Source organism: Spermophilus citellus (assembly GCF_964194105.1).
Source record: "Spermophilus citellus genome assembly, chromosome: 4".
NCBI classification, from domain to species: domain Eukaryota; kingdom Metazoa; phylum Chordata; class Mammalia; order Rodentia; family Sciuridae; genus Spermophilus; species Spermophilus citellus.
In genome coordinates this window covers 117,395,918-117,408,144 of record NC_138185.1, presented here as the reverse complement: position 1 = coordinate 117,408,144, position 12,227 = coordinate 117,395,918, and positions in this window count along the sequence as shown.

Genomic DNA, 12,227 nt, shown 5'->3' with positions numbered 1-12,227 from the left:
CCATCTTCACGCTGAATGGTGTTTCATCCCTGGGCTCTCTAAAGAAGCTTCTGGATCTGTGCTTCTAAAAGAAGTCAAGAGCCATGATGGAAAATCCAGGGAATTTCACTGAGGGAAAAGGTTGGGAGTCATGGGAACTGGACATCCATGAGGGACATTTAATTCCTGACCCACTTGCAACAGCTTCCAACCATCTTCATCCCATGCACTCCTGGCTCTGCATTTGTTCTCTTCTTCCTTATTTCATTCCCCCTCTCCTTTTACCTTTCTTCATCCTTCAGCCTGAAGAATCTTTAGCTATGGTCTTCTAGTTCCATACTGTAAGTGCCGTAGTAGGGAAGAGGCAGAGGCAGAGGCCAGAGTGGGGAAAAAACCCATACCTCTCCAAGGAATTAACTAGAGCAGGAGTTTAATGGTAGAGATAAGGAAACAAAGTGATATTTTTACTTGTTCCATTTCTGTGTTATTTGTTGGGGATTTTTTTTTGGAGGAGGGGATACCAGGGATTGAACTCAGGAGCACTTAACCACTGAGCCACATCCCCAGCCCTATTTTGGGTTTTATTTAGAGACAGGGTCTCACTGAGTTACTTAGGGTCTTGCAGTTGCCGAGGTAGGCTTTGACCTCACAGTCCTCTCACCTCAGCCTCCTTAGCCACTGGGATTTACAGGCATCTGCCACCACATTTGGCTATTTGGGTTTTTAAAAACATCAAATATGTTACAAATTAAAACAGTTACACATTTTTTTTAATTTAAAAAGGAAAGGAAAGAATCCATCTATAGTGCCAGAATTCGCCCAGGAAGATCACATAGCACATGTGCAAAGAAAAGGTCTTCAACAACGGGTTCTGCAAGCACAGTGGACAGCAAATCGAGGAAGGTGAGCGTAGAGGAGTGGTAACTAGTTGGTAAGAAAAGAGCCACTTCCAAACTTCAGCAGAGGTCATGGAGAGAGGGCACAAGCAAAAGGAGCTCCTGAGATTTGCAAACTTGAGGCTGACAAAGAAAATAAGGAGAAAATAATGACTTCAGCCATTTCTGAAGCCAGGAGCAAAAGTTTGGAGTGGAGGGGAGACAGATGGTAAGAGAGGTGAGAGGGCAGTTAGGAGCACTGCACTGAAAGTAATGGAAAACTTCCAAACATATATAAAAGTAGAGAGCATCATTATATTGACCTTCCACATAAGTTTCACCAACAATCAACTCAGCAACAGCTTCAGCAACAATCAACTCACTTCACCTACACCCCTGTAAACACAGCACCCCTTTCCTGGATTCAAGACATCACACTATTTTGGTAGTTCTCAAACTTTAGCATGCACCAGAATCTTCTGAAGGGCTTATTCAAACATCAATGGTGAGCTGGGGTTGTGGCTCAGTGGTAGAGTGCTTTCCTGGTACCTGTGAGGCATTGGGTTTGATCCTTAGCACCACATAAAAATAAAGATATTGTGTCTATCTAAAACTAAAAAACAAAACAAAAAACATCAATGGCTGGGCCCACTACAGAGCTTCTGATTCAATAGATCTGGAGGGGCTGATTATGTGCATTTCTAGTCCTTTTTCAGTTGATGCTGATGCTGCTGATCTAGGGCCACACTTTGAAGACCACTGCACTTCCCTATTAAAACATAATCCTTATTATACATAATCACAATATTATCACTGCACAAAAAATCAATAATTCCTTAATAATATATATATATATACACACACACACACTTTTATTATTATATGTATATACATATATATGTGTATTTTTGTAGAGACACTTTTCACATTTATATCTGTAATTGATCTGAAGTTCATCTTAGTTTATGGTGTTATGTAGGGATCCCATAACGTTTTTCTCATGTAATGAGCCAGTTTTTCCTATACTGTCTACTTAGCAACCCATCTTTTCCCATTGATTTGTTTTTCTTACACTAGGTGCATACACACCCACTCATATAAACTCACACACATGTATACTTCTGAGTACTTTATTACCCTTGCTCCATTTATCTGTTTCTTTTCCAGTGCAATGGTGTTTTATTGTGTAGTATCAAAGTGTACTTGGGCACTTCCTCCTTGCTTTCTTTTTTTCAAAGCTGACAACTAATTGTGGACCCTGGGTTTTTTACTCCCATATAAATTTTGAATGTTTCTTCATTCCCTCAAAATATTTTTGTATCTTGAAATTGTTTTAGATTTTAGGTTAATTTTGGAAGAATTGGTATCTACATGTTAAGAGATGTTGTCCGCCCTCCTGGCATGTATCTTTGCTTATTCATGTCTTTTGTCCTTTGATAGTATCATTTTTCTCCAAATTTTTATTTTGAATTTTGTGAAGTTGACTTTTAGGTGCTTTGTAGTTTTAGACTTTTAGGTACTTGTAAAAATTAGCTGATTTTATATTATGTTTTCCAGTTGAATATTGCTTGAAGAAGTAGGCTACTGATTGTCAGGTCTGGTTCCTGACATCATCACAGAACATGAATAATCAGTTTTTTCTGTTAATTCTGCAAAGTATTCTATATAGATGACCAGGTCATCTGTGAATACTGACAGCTTTACTACTTCCTTTCAAATCCTTATTCTCATTGCTTCTTTTTCTTGCCTTATCACATTGGCCAGGACCTCCAGTACTATGTTGAGTAGTAGCAGTTTTTAGAAGAAATAAGGTTCTGTCCACATATTATCTGCTTCCCATACCACTTAGAAATTATGCCTACCCTAATGTACCCACAAGCTCCATCTTCTGCTGGTGAAGGACTACTGATTTTGTTGTCTTGCAGTGGAATAGGTCTGACCTATAATCTGCACATGGTAATATGGGAGAGAAAAAGAGCCCTGGATTAAAGCTTTCCCACCTGTGACACTTGCCTTCTTCCCTCTGTGGTCTGCAGTTACATTCACATATATCTGGGACCCAACCACTTGTCCTTCTAGAAGCTTCTCACAATTACTACACTGGGGCCTCAGACCACCAACTGCCCCATTTCTGAGGCACTAGAAGAAATGAGTTGAGGGAAATAGCCTATAGCCCTGTTGGCTTGCCAGTTTGCCAGGAACCAAAAGCCAGAGTAACTTTTTTTTTTTTTTTTTTTTTTTTTTTTTTTTTTTTTTTTTTTTTTTGGTATCAGGGATTAAACCCAGAGGCACTTAACCACTGAGCAAAATCTCCATGCCTGCCCGCCCCCTCCTTTTTTTTTTTTTTTTAGACAAGGTCAGGGCCTCACTAAGTTGCTGTGACTGGTTTTGAAATTGTGATCCTTCTTTCTCAGCTTCCCGAGCCACTGGGAAGCAGAGTTACATTTCTAAAATAGTAACAATCATGAGAATGCTTTAGTCAAAGGTCTTTGAAGACTATGTAAGCTCTTTAATATGGTATTCAAAAGATCTCAACAAGATGGCCTCACTTCCTTTTCCACTTCCCATAACATACTCTACATTCAAACTCCCCTGGGTGCTCTTTCCTGAACATGCTATGCACTTTAAACCTCTGTTTACCATTTGATTCCCTCTCCATGGAATTCTCTTACCCCTCCTTCCCATTAAGAAATCCTTCTCATTCTTCAAAGCTCAGAGCAAAAGTTATCATCTTTGTGAAGTTTTCTCAAGTTCATCTCATTGGTATAAATCATTCCCCCACAATGCTCCCCAGAGCAATTATCTGTCAGATTTACTTTATATTTTGTTGTTATTTAACTGTTCATCAGATGGTGACCTCCAGAAGAGCAAGGACCAACTGTGTTTTGTCCATATCTCAATTTCTGATTCAGTTCTTAATAGGTAGTTGCTCAGCAAATGTTTATTCATTAAATTAAATGATAGCAATTACAAATTGTAGGAAAAAGAAGTTATTACTAAGAATGAATTACTGTCCTTGGGTAATCTTGGTTCTAGTAAGATTGGGTAGTACTTCACAGAAGTGGTGTTATCTTCAATTATAATTAGTAACATGCAAATAGGAATGAGAACACACTCTGTAATCTCCTAGTCACTCTCTTTATCTGATTAGGTCTTTTAAGTCTCCTATTCATTCTGTTTGTCTGACTAAGTATTTCAAGTGCTACACGGACAACTTTGACCCTGTGTGGCAAAATATATCTGCAAATTCTAACACATAGGAGCTGGGAGCAGTGGTGCACATCTATAATCCTAGCAGCTCCAGAGGCTGAGACAGGAGGTTCCTGAGTTCAAAGCCAGGCTCAACAACTTAGTGAGATCCTAAGCAATTTAGTGAGAACCTATCTCAAAATTAAAAAAAATAAAAAATAAAAAAGGATTGAGGATGTGGCTCAAGTGGTTAAGTACCCCTGCGTTCAATCCCTTGTGCAGAAAAAATGTTAAAAAGTCTAAGACATAGGTGCAGTTATAGAAGTTAGCATTGGTTGGACATTTTAGGGCCTCTACTCCTGATTAATCTTCCTAGTTATACCCTTACGTGGGTATCTTTATACACAGCCCATAAGATGTACCTATTTACAAGTGAAAATTATTAAAATAAATGGAAATTTCTGTTGAAATGCTTACCTTTAATTTTGATAGATATTTCTACTAAGTGATATTGCTATTTACCCCAGGAATAGGTTATCTGTGTTGTGTAGGAGACAGAAAAAAGGTAAATGAGAAAACTGAAGGAAAATTAATTATGTTTATATTATTCATTTTCTTTAAATGATATATAGCAGTTTTGTTTATTCTTTTTGCATCCCTAAGCAGTAGGTTTGGACAATACTATTAGCATTTTGAAAAAAATTAAAATAAGAAGAAATTAATTTTCTTTAGCAGATTGTTGCAGGCAGCAATGGCCCCCAATTTGTTTGGCCCTCCCTGTCTCCACATTTTTGGATAATACCTTTCACACTGACTCCAGGGTTGGCCATGTAACTTGTTTTGACCAATGGGACAAGAGAAAGTATGACATAAGAAGAAATTTAAAAGCATTTGCATATCATAGCTTGCCTTCTTTTGCTGCTTTTTTGTACCCTGAGGCCACCATGTGAAGCCTGGGTTAGTCTGCTAGAGCATGAGAGATCACATGGAGCAGAGATAAACCATCCCAGCTAAGTCTTCTTCAGCCAACCACCTTATCAATCTCCAGGAAAATGGGTGAGGTCAATCAACTGCTGCTGACAGAGACCTGTCACTCCAACCCACATCTGAAGAACCCTCCAAATGACTCAATGAATCAAGAAAAATAATAAATGTTTGTCATTTTAAGTTACTATGCTTCAGGATGGTTTGTTACAAAGGAAAACCTAACTGGTACATCCCCAAGAAAGTCTAGTCAGGATAGACTCCCTAGTTCATGGTTCCTAAATTCATGTTCCATTGCTCTCCTCCTACTCTTCCTCAGAGGTCAAGCTTAGATATGCAAAACTTAAGGATATTATTTTGGATCTTGGGTATGACCAAGCCTCATCTTGAATTTCTCAAGGAAAAAGATCATGACTTATTTTTCTAGCTGGTTTAGTATATAGCTTTATTCATAAAGTATGCTCAGTGTAGTGGGGTGGTATTTCTTTTCTAAAAAGGAAGTAAACTTAAGTTTTCCTTACAATTATGAATGGGGAAGCTACTGGTGGTGTGTACATCTAAAAATTTCTAGTTAAAAAGAAAGTTTTATAATAACAAAACTTCCTAAGAGATAAAACAGAGCAGATTAAAAAAAAAAAAAAAGCAGCTGTGTCTTACCGAAGCTTCAGTGAACATTATTCACACTGAAGTCTCTGTGAACAGTGCCCTCCTGGAGTTGTGCAGCATGTAACTTACTCAGTGGTACCTGGGGCCCCTGCCTGGCACAGGATAAATGTTTAGTAAAGAATAAGTGCATGCACGCACATGTTTGTGGTATTTAATACAGTTTTAACTGGAAAGAAAAAACAAATTAGAGTCCCTGTTGAGAGGTTCTCAGAATACAAATCTCCTTGCTTTTGATGTGACAAAGTGAAAGAAATTACCTAAATAAATTGAATAGATGAACTACAAACTCAGAGAAGAAACTTTCACCAAATTGTGCAGGTTAAAAAACAATAAAAAATAAGAATTCATTTTGGTTAACGGTGACACCTAGTGGTGTATGAAACTGTGAATTTTCTGGGACTAAATGATTTTGTTGTACATGTTAGGAGGAGGACAAGTCCTAGGGGTTGGGAACCACAGCTCCCTTTTACAGGCCTACAGGGTCAGCATGTGGGTGCTCTTCATGAAGAAGGCCTGCCCAGATCTTCCTGTGCAGAACATCTCAGAATAATGCCAGAGGTGGAGGGATGCTCCCTGCCAGTGAAGCAGGCCCACTTCCGACAATCATTCCTGTCATCCATGCCTCTCAGCTTGCAACTTACTCTGTCCCTTCCTTCTTTCCTCTTCTGCTTTGACTTACCCTTTATTCACCTTCTCTCCCTTTTCATTATCCTCCTTGCTCACTGATGCCTCCCAAAGACATAGCAAAGCCCAGAATGACATTATCCACAATGGCAACCACTACCCCATATGACCAATTAAATTTAAATTAATTAAAACAAAATGAATTAAAAATTCAATCTCTCAGGGTTTGGGATGTAGCTCAGTGGTAGAGTACTTGCCTATCATGTTTAATCCAAGTACTTCAAAAGCCCTGGGTTTAAACCAAGTACCACAAAAAAATACTTGAAAGCATTTGCATATCATAGCTTGCCCTCTTTTGCTGCTGGGTTTAATCCAAGTACCACAAAAAAAATAAATTAATTATAAAAACAGAAAATTCAACCCCTCAGTCACATTAGTTACTCAAGAGTCAGGAACACTCACAGCTGCCATGTTGGATGGTGCAGATACAGTTGTGTGCATCCTGTTGGAGAGGACCAGCCTTGAGTTTGACTTACCTACCTCTTCTCATCTCTTCCTTCTCAACACCTTTTCTCTAAATGGCAGTTCTTGAAGCTGTCAACTTTCTGCTCCTCCCTGTCCCTCTCCACTTTCTTCGGTTTATTGGATAGCTTTCTGTTTTCTGTTTATTATTATGTAAACTTGTTAAGGTGACCCTGCTGTGGTGAACACAAAACTATATAATCATATTGGACAGTTTATTCAAGACAATGATTCACAGCATCTTGTTTTCCATGCATTGGAACGCATCAAAATATTTTTAAACTCAACACATCAACACATCATTTAAAACAATTATACCCCAGGCCCTTTTCTTTTTTAATCCACAGTTCCCTACCTTTTTACCTTGTCTTGAGTTAAAGTAGCTTTAAAATTAAACAGCACATCTTTTTTTAAAAAAAAAGTCTGAAAATACATGTTTTATGCATAGAATAGCTCTAAAATGATACTCAGCAAACTGGGAACGTGTTGATATTTGGCTAGAATGAGGTAGACATTTACTTTTTATTAAATACCCTTTTGTAGTATATGAATTTGTTCTAGGTGTGTGTGTGTGTGTATGTGTATGAAACTTTTAAAATTAAATCGAGTTATAAATCGCTTTTGAAATTAAAAGTAACACCTGAAAATAAATCTCACGACACTGAAGAGTCAAACCAAAAATATTCCAGAGCTCTCAGAAAGAAACTAACTTTTGTATTGTGTTTGTTTGTTTTAAGAGACAGGGTCTTGCTATGTTCCCCATTCCTGGGCTCAAGTGATCCTCCTGCCTCAGCCTTGGATTTGCTGGGACTGCAGATGCATACCACCATGCCCATCAGGAAAGGAGGTCATTAGGTGGTGCTGTGTCTATTTAAAAAGATAATACAACCCTAAGATACCATCTCACTCCAGTAAGATTGGCAGCCACTATGAAGTCAAACAACAACAAGTGCTGGCGAGGATGTGGAGAAAAGGGTACACTTGTACATTGCTGGTGGGACTGCAAATTGGTGTGGCCAATTTGGAAAGCAGTATGGAGATTCCTGGGAAAGCTGGGAATGGAACCACCATTTGACCCAGCTATTGCCCTTCTCGGACTATTCCCTGAAGACCTTAAAAGAGCATACTACAGGGATACTGCCACATCGATGTTCATAGCAGCACAATTCACAATAGCTAGACTGTGGAACCAACCCAGATGCCTTTCTATAGATGAATGGATTAAAAATGTGGCATTTATACACCATGGAATATTACGCAACACTAAAAAATGACAAAATCATGGAATTTGCAGGGAAATGGATGGCACTAGAGCAGATTATGCTTAGTGAAGCTAGCCAATCCCTAAAAAACAAATACCAAATGTCTTCTTTGATATAATGAGAGCAACTATGAACAGAGCAGGGAGGAAGAGCAGGAAGAAAAGATTAACATTAAACAGAGACATGAGGTGGGAGGGAAAGGGAGAGAAAAGGGAAATTGCATGGAAATGAAGGGAGACCCTCATTGCTATACAAAATTACATATAAGAGGTTGTGAGGGGAATGGGAAAATAAACAAGGAGAGAAATGAATTACAGTAGATGTGGTAGAGAGAGAAGATGTGAGGGAAGGGGAGGGGAGATAGTAGGGGATAGGAAAGGTAGCAGAGTACAACAGTTACTAAGAGGGCATTATGTAAAATTGTGGATGTGTAACCGATGTGATTCTGCAATCTGCATTTGGGGTAAAAATTGGGAGTTCATAACCCACTTCAATCTAATGTATGAAGTATGATATGTCAAGAGCTTTGTAATGTTGTGAACAACCAATAAAAAATAAATTAAAAAATAAAAATAAAAAAATAAAAAGATAATACAAGAAGATATAGGACCATGTTATTTCAGGTTTATTTCCAATGACAATTTGCCAGGATCCTAGGACCTGAATGCCCTGACAAGTGGCCCCTCCTGACTGTTGTGTTAGGAAGAAAGCTTTCCTTAGAGTTTTGTGTTTCTTTAAAAAAGGACTTGGGAACCAGGATAAAATCATTATACCTACATCATAAGTACTAATTATACTACCTTGTTGATAAAAAGGGAAACTGAGTCAGGGCACAGTGAATTTGGTGTAAACCCGGGTTTTGTCAGCACTCTTGATTTCCTGTAAGGCTACATGGCATGAAAACTATATAATCATATGTCCAGACCAAACTGTGGCATCTCTATGTGGATTATCTAAATAAAGCGCTGCCTAGACCATGCCACCCAGGGGAGTTGGTTTGTGGTTCTTTCTGACTGTGGACTTTTATGGTGCCAGTCTGGCCTTGGGCAGAGTCAAGGTCCTCCTCAAAGAACAAAGGTTTACACTCAGGCTCCCTAGGACCATGTAGGAGTCTGTTTCTAATGAAAAGCTCTCTGGTTCTCTATGTTAGGAAGACAAATAGCAGCTCATCCCTCGGTGGAACACCAGCCACTATCCTTAACCCCAAGTCAGATTGGCAGTGAAAGATGGAACCAGCAATATCGTCAGCGCCACAGGGGCTCACCCTCACTTTCATATAGAGAAAAACTGAGTCCCACAGAGCTTAGAAAGTTAAGTGACCTTCCCTAGATTATGTAAAGGCTGATGGTACTGGAGCCTCCTGCCAGACTGGCCAACCCAGCAGGTGCTGCTTCAATTAAACCATCCCAATAGCCCTGGACACACCTCTGCACAGACCCTTCTAGTCTCATAGAAGAGTCAAACTCCTCACAATGTTCAATTACCAATGTGAAGACTGGATGCCAAGATCTGCTCAGTGTGTGTTTTCAGGTTAGATTTTTAAGGCCCTCTGTGCTAAAATTGTAGCTATCAGTCACCTGTGACTACTGAGCTCTTGACATGCGATTAATCCAAATTAACTTGAGGATAATAACAGTAAGATACATATCAGATTTTGAATACTTCAAATGAAAAAAATAAACAATCTCATTAATAATTTTATACTGATTACATGTTGAATGTGTAATACATATGGATAATATTTTAGACATATTGGGTCAAATGAAAAATATAAAAGTTCATTTATCTATTTCTTTTCACTTTTTAGAACATGACTAAACTTTTTATAATAGGACATTTAAAATTATACATATGACTCACATTACATTTCAGTTGGACAATACTGAGCTATACAATATAGACTCTGACTTCTGCTTTGTAATGTAAGACAGCATTACAGTATAATGAGCTCATGTGCACACATTTAAGGAAGGGGGAGAGAGAAGGGGAGGGGAGAGAGAGATAAGGGAAAGCTGACTTTGTGTCTGCTCTGGAATGAGTGTGAAATGGGTCATAATGATTCCATTGTTCCCTTGGATGATCCTGATTCCTGTGATTGACTCCCAGAGGGTGAGCATTTCACTTTCCCAAGAGCAGATTCCAGTGTTTTTCCTCCTGCACCAACATGGATAAACCTCAAAAATCTGATACTGAGAAAAAAAAAAGCAAAATGTTGGTACATACAGATGATTCACTTCACATAAAATTGTAAAGCTGCAAAACTATATATTAAACATAGATATGCATGGGAATACCATCTAGGGATAGAGGTTCCCTTTGGGAAGGAAGGAAATGTGTTTGAGGAGGGGCTTCCATTGTATCTATAATATTCTTTCCTTTTCTAGGCAGTGGTATGCTGTTACTTGATATTTATTTTCTATCCTTTGTGTATGCTGAAAATATTTCATAATAAAAGTGATTTAAGATGCATACTTTTCACCCACTGGTTAGGTACTAAAAGAGGCAGCAGATGCTTTTGATATGTGGGCATTTTACTTGCCTAATATGCCTATTGCAAATTTCCAGACTGTGCCCTATTTATCTCCTTAAAAAGTCCATTTCTATTCTGCACCCTGTCTATGTGAAACATTCAAAGAAAGTAATTGCTTTAAGCTCCAAGAAACTACTTTTTCTTTTAAATGCAAATATATGGACTTACACATACAGGGAGACACAGTGATTTGGGGATGTCACATTATTTCACTTATCTATTCTGCAGAACAAACCAACCCTATGACAATGGCTTAAAACAAAATGATTTATTATTTCTCACAATATGGGTGCGCTGGCTGGGTGTTTGTCCTGCTGGTCTCACCAGGGCTCATGTGTGCGGGTTGCTTTCAGCTGGAGCTTAACTGAGCTGGAAGATCTAAAATGGTCTCACTCGTGGCTGGCAGTTGGTGCTGCGTGTCAGCTGGAGCAGCTTGGTTCTCCAGGTGGCCTCTCAGCCTCGCACTGGCTTCCTGTGTAGCATATTCAGGACAGAATTTCAATAAACAAAGGCAGAAGCTATAGATTCTTTTAAGATCTGGGTCCCTGAACTCACTGGGAGTCAATTTAGGCACATATTGTTCAAAGAATGTCACAAGGCTAACACAGATTCAAAGGATAGAAAAATAGATTTTGCCTCTTAGTGGGAGGGGCTTAAAATCTCTGGTCATATTTAACTACCCACACATACATTAAAATACTTAATTAATATTTTAAAATACATAAAATGCACAATAAACTCAGAAAAGATAGTCTCAATTTCCACAACTTCCCTCAATTGGTTAAAAAAAAAGAAAGGCATCTATCATTCAACCATTGCCTCTTCCAAATGCAGAAGTCTGAATTCCCTTTGAACCTAGATAAAGTTCCCTTTTTTAATGGAAAAATAAAGAAGCTGGGGAAACTAACCTACCTTTTAGAGGGAATGATGAAACCCAGGTCTCCCCAGCAGGGAGCATATAGTACTGCTTGATGTTTAACTGTGTCAGCTCTGGATAAGAGGGATGGCAGGAGTTGAAGACAGAGCATCATCTATTTTCTAAACTAATTTTTGGTCAATGTGGAATTTTGTGTTTTAGGAAGGTGATTCGAAGGGCACAAAATAAAGCTAAGAGGAACATAGATGAGCAAAAGGGGAGGCAGCTATAACAGGACACCAGATGGAAAGGTTTTCACCACTGCCTGAGGATAGCTGGGGTGTTAATTAGAAGCTATTATGACTTGTATTAAGAGAGGAAAAGAATGTCAGATTTGTGCCACAGACAAAATATATGAAATAATAAGGGGAAAGGGGACACATCCAGAGTAAAAGAATATTAAACTTTAAAAGTGGAATTTGAAAAAGAGCTTCACTTCCAAGAAAAAAAGAAAATAGTATAATTTTGAAAGCAACTATTTGAAACAATTGCTATTGTACTAGTTTGTTTATGCTGCTGTAACTGAATACCACAGACTGGATAACTTATAAAGGAAAAAAAATTTACTTCTCTCAGTTCTGGAGGCTGGGAAGTCCAAGATCAAGGTGCCAACAGTCTCTGTGTCTGGTGAGAACCGGACTCTGCTTCCAAGATGGCAACTTGGATGCTGTGTTCTCTGG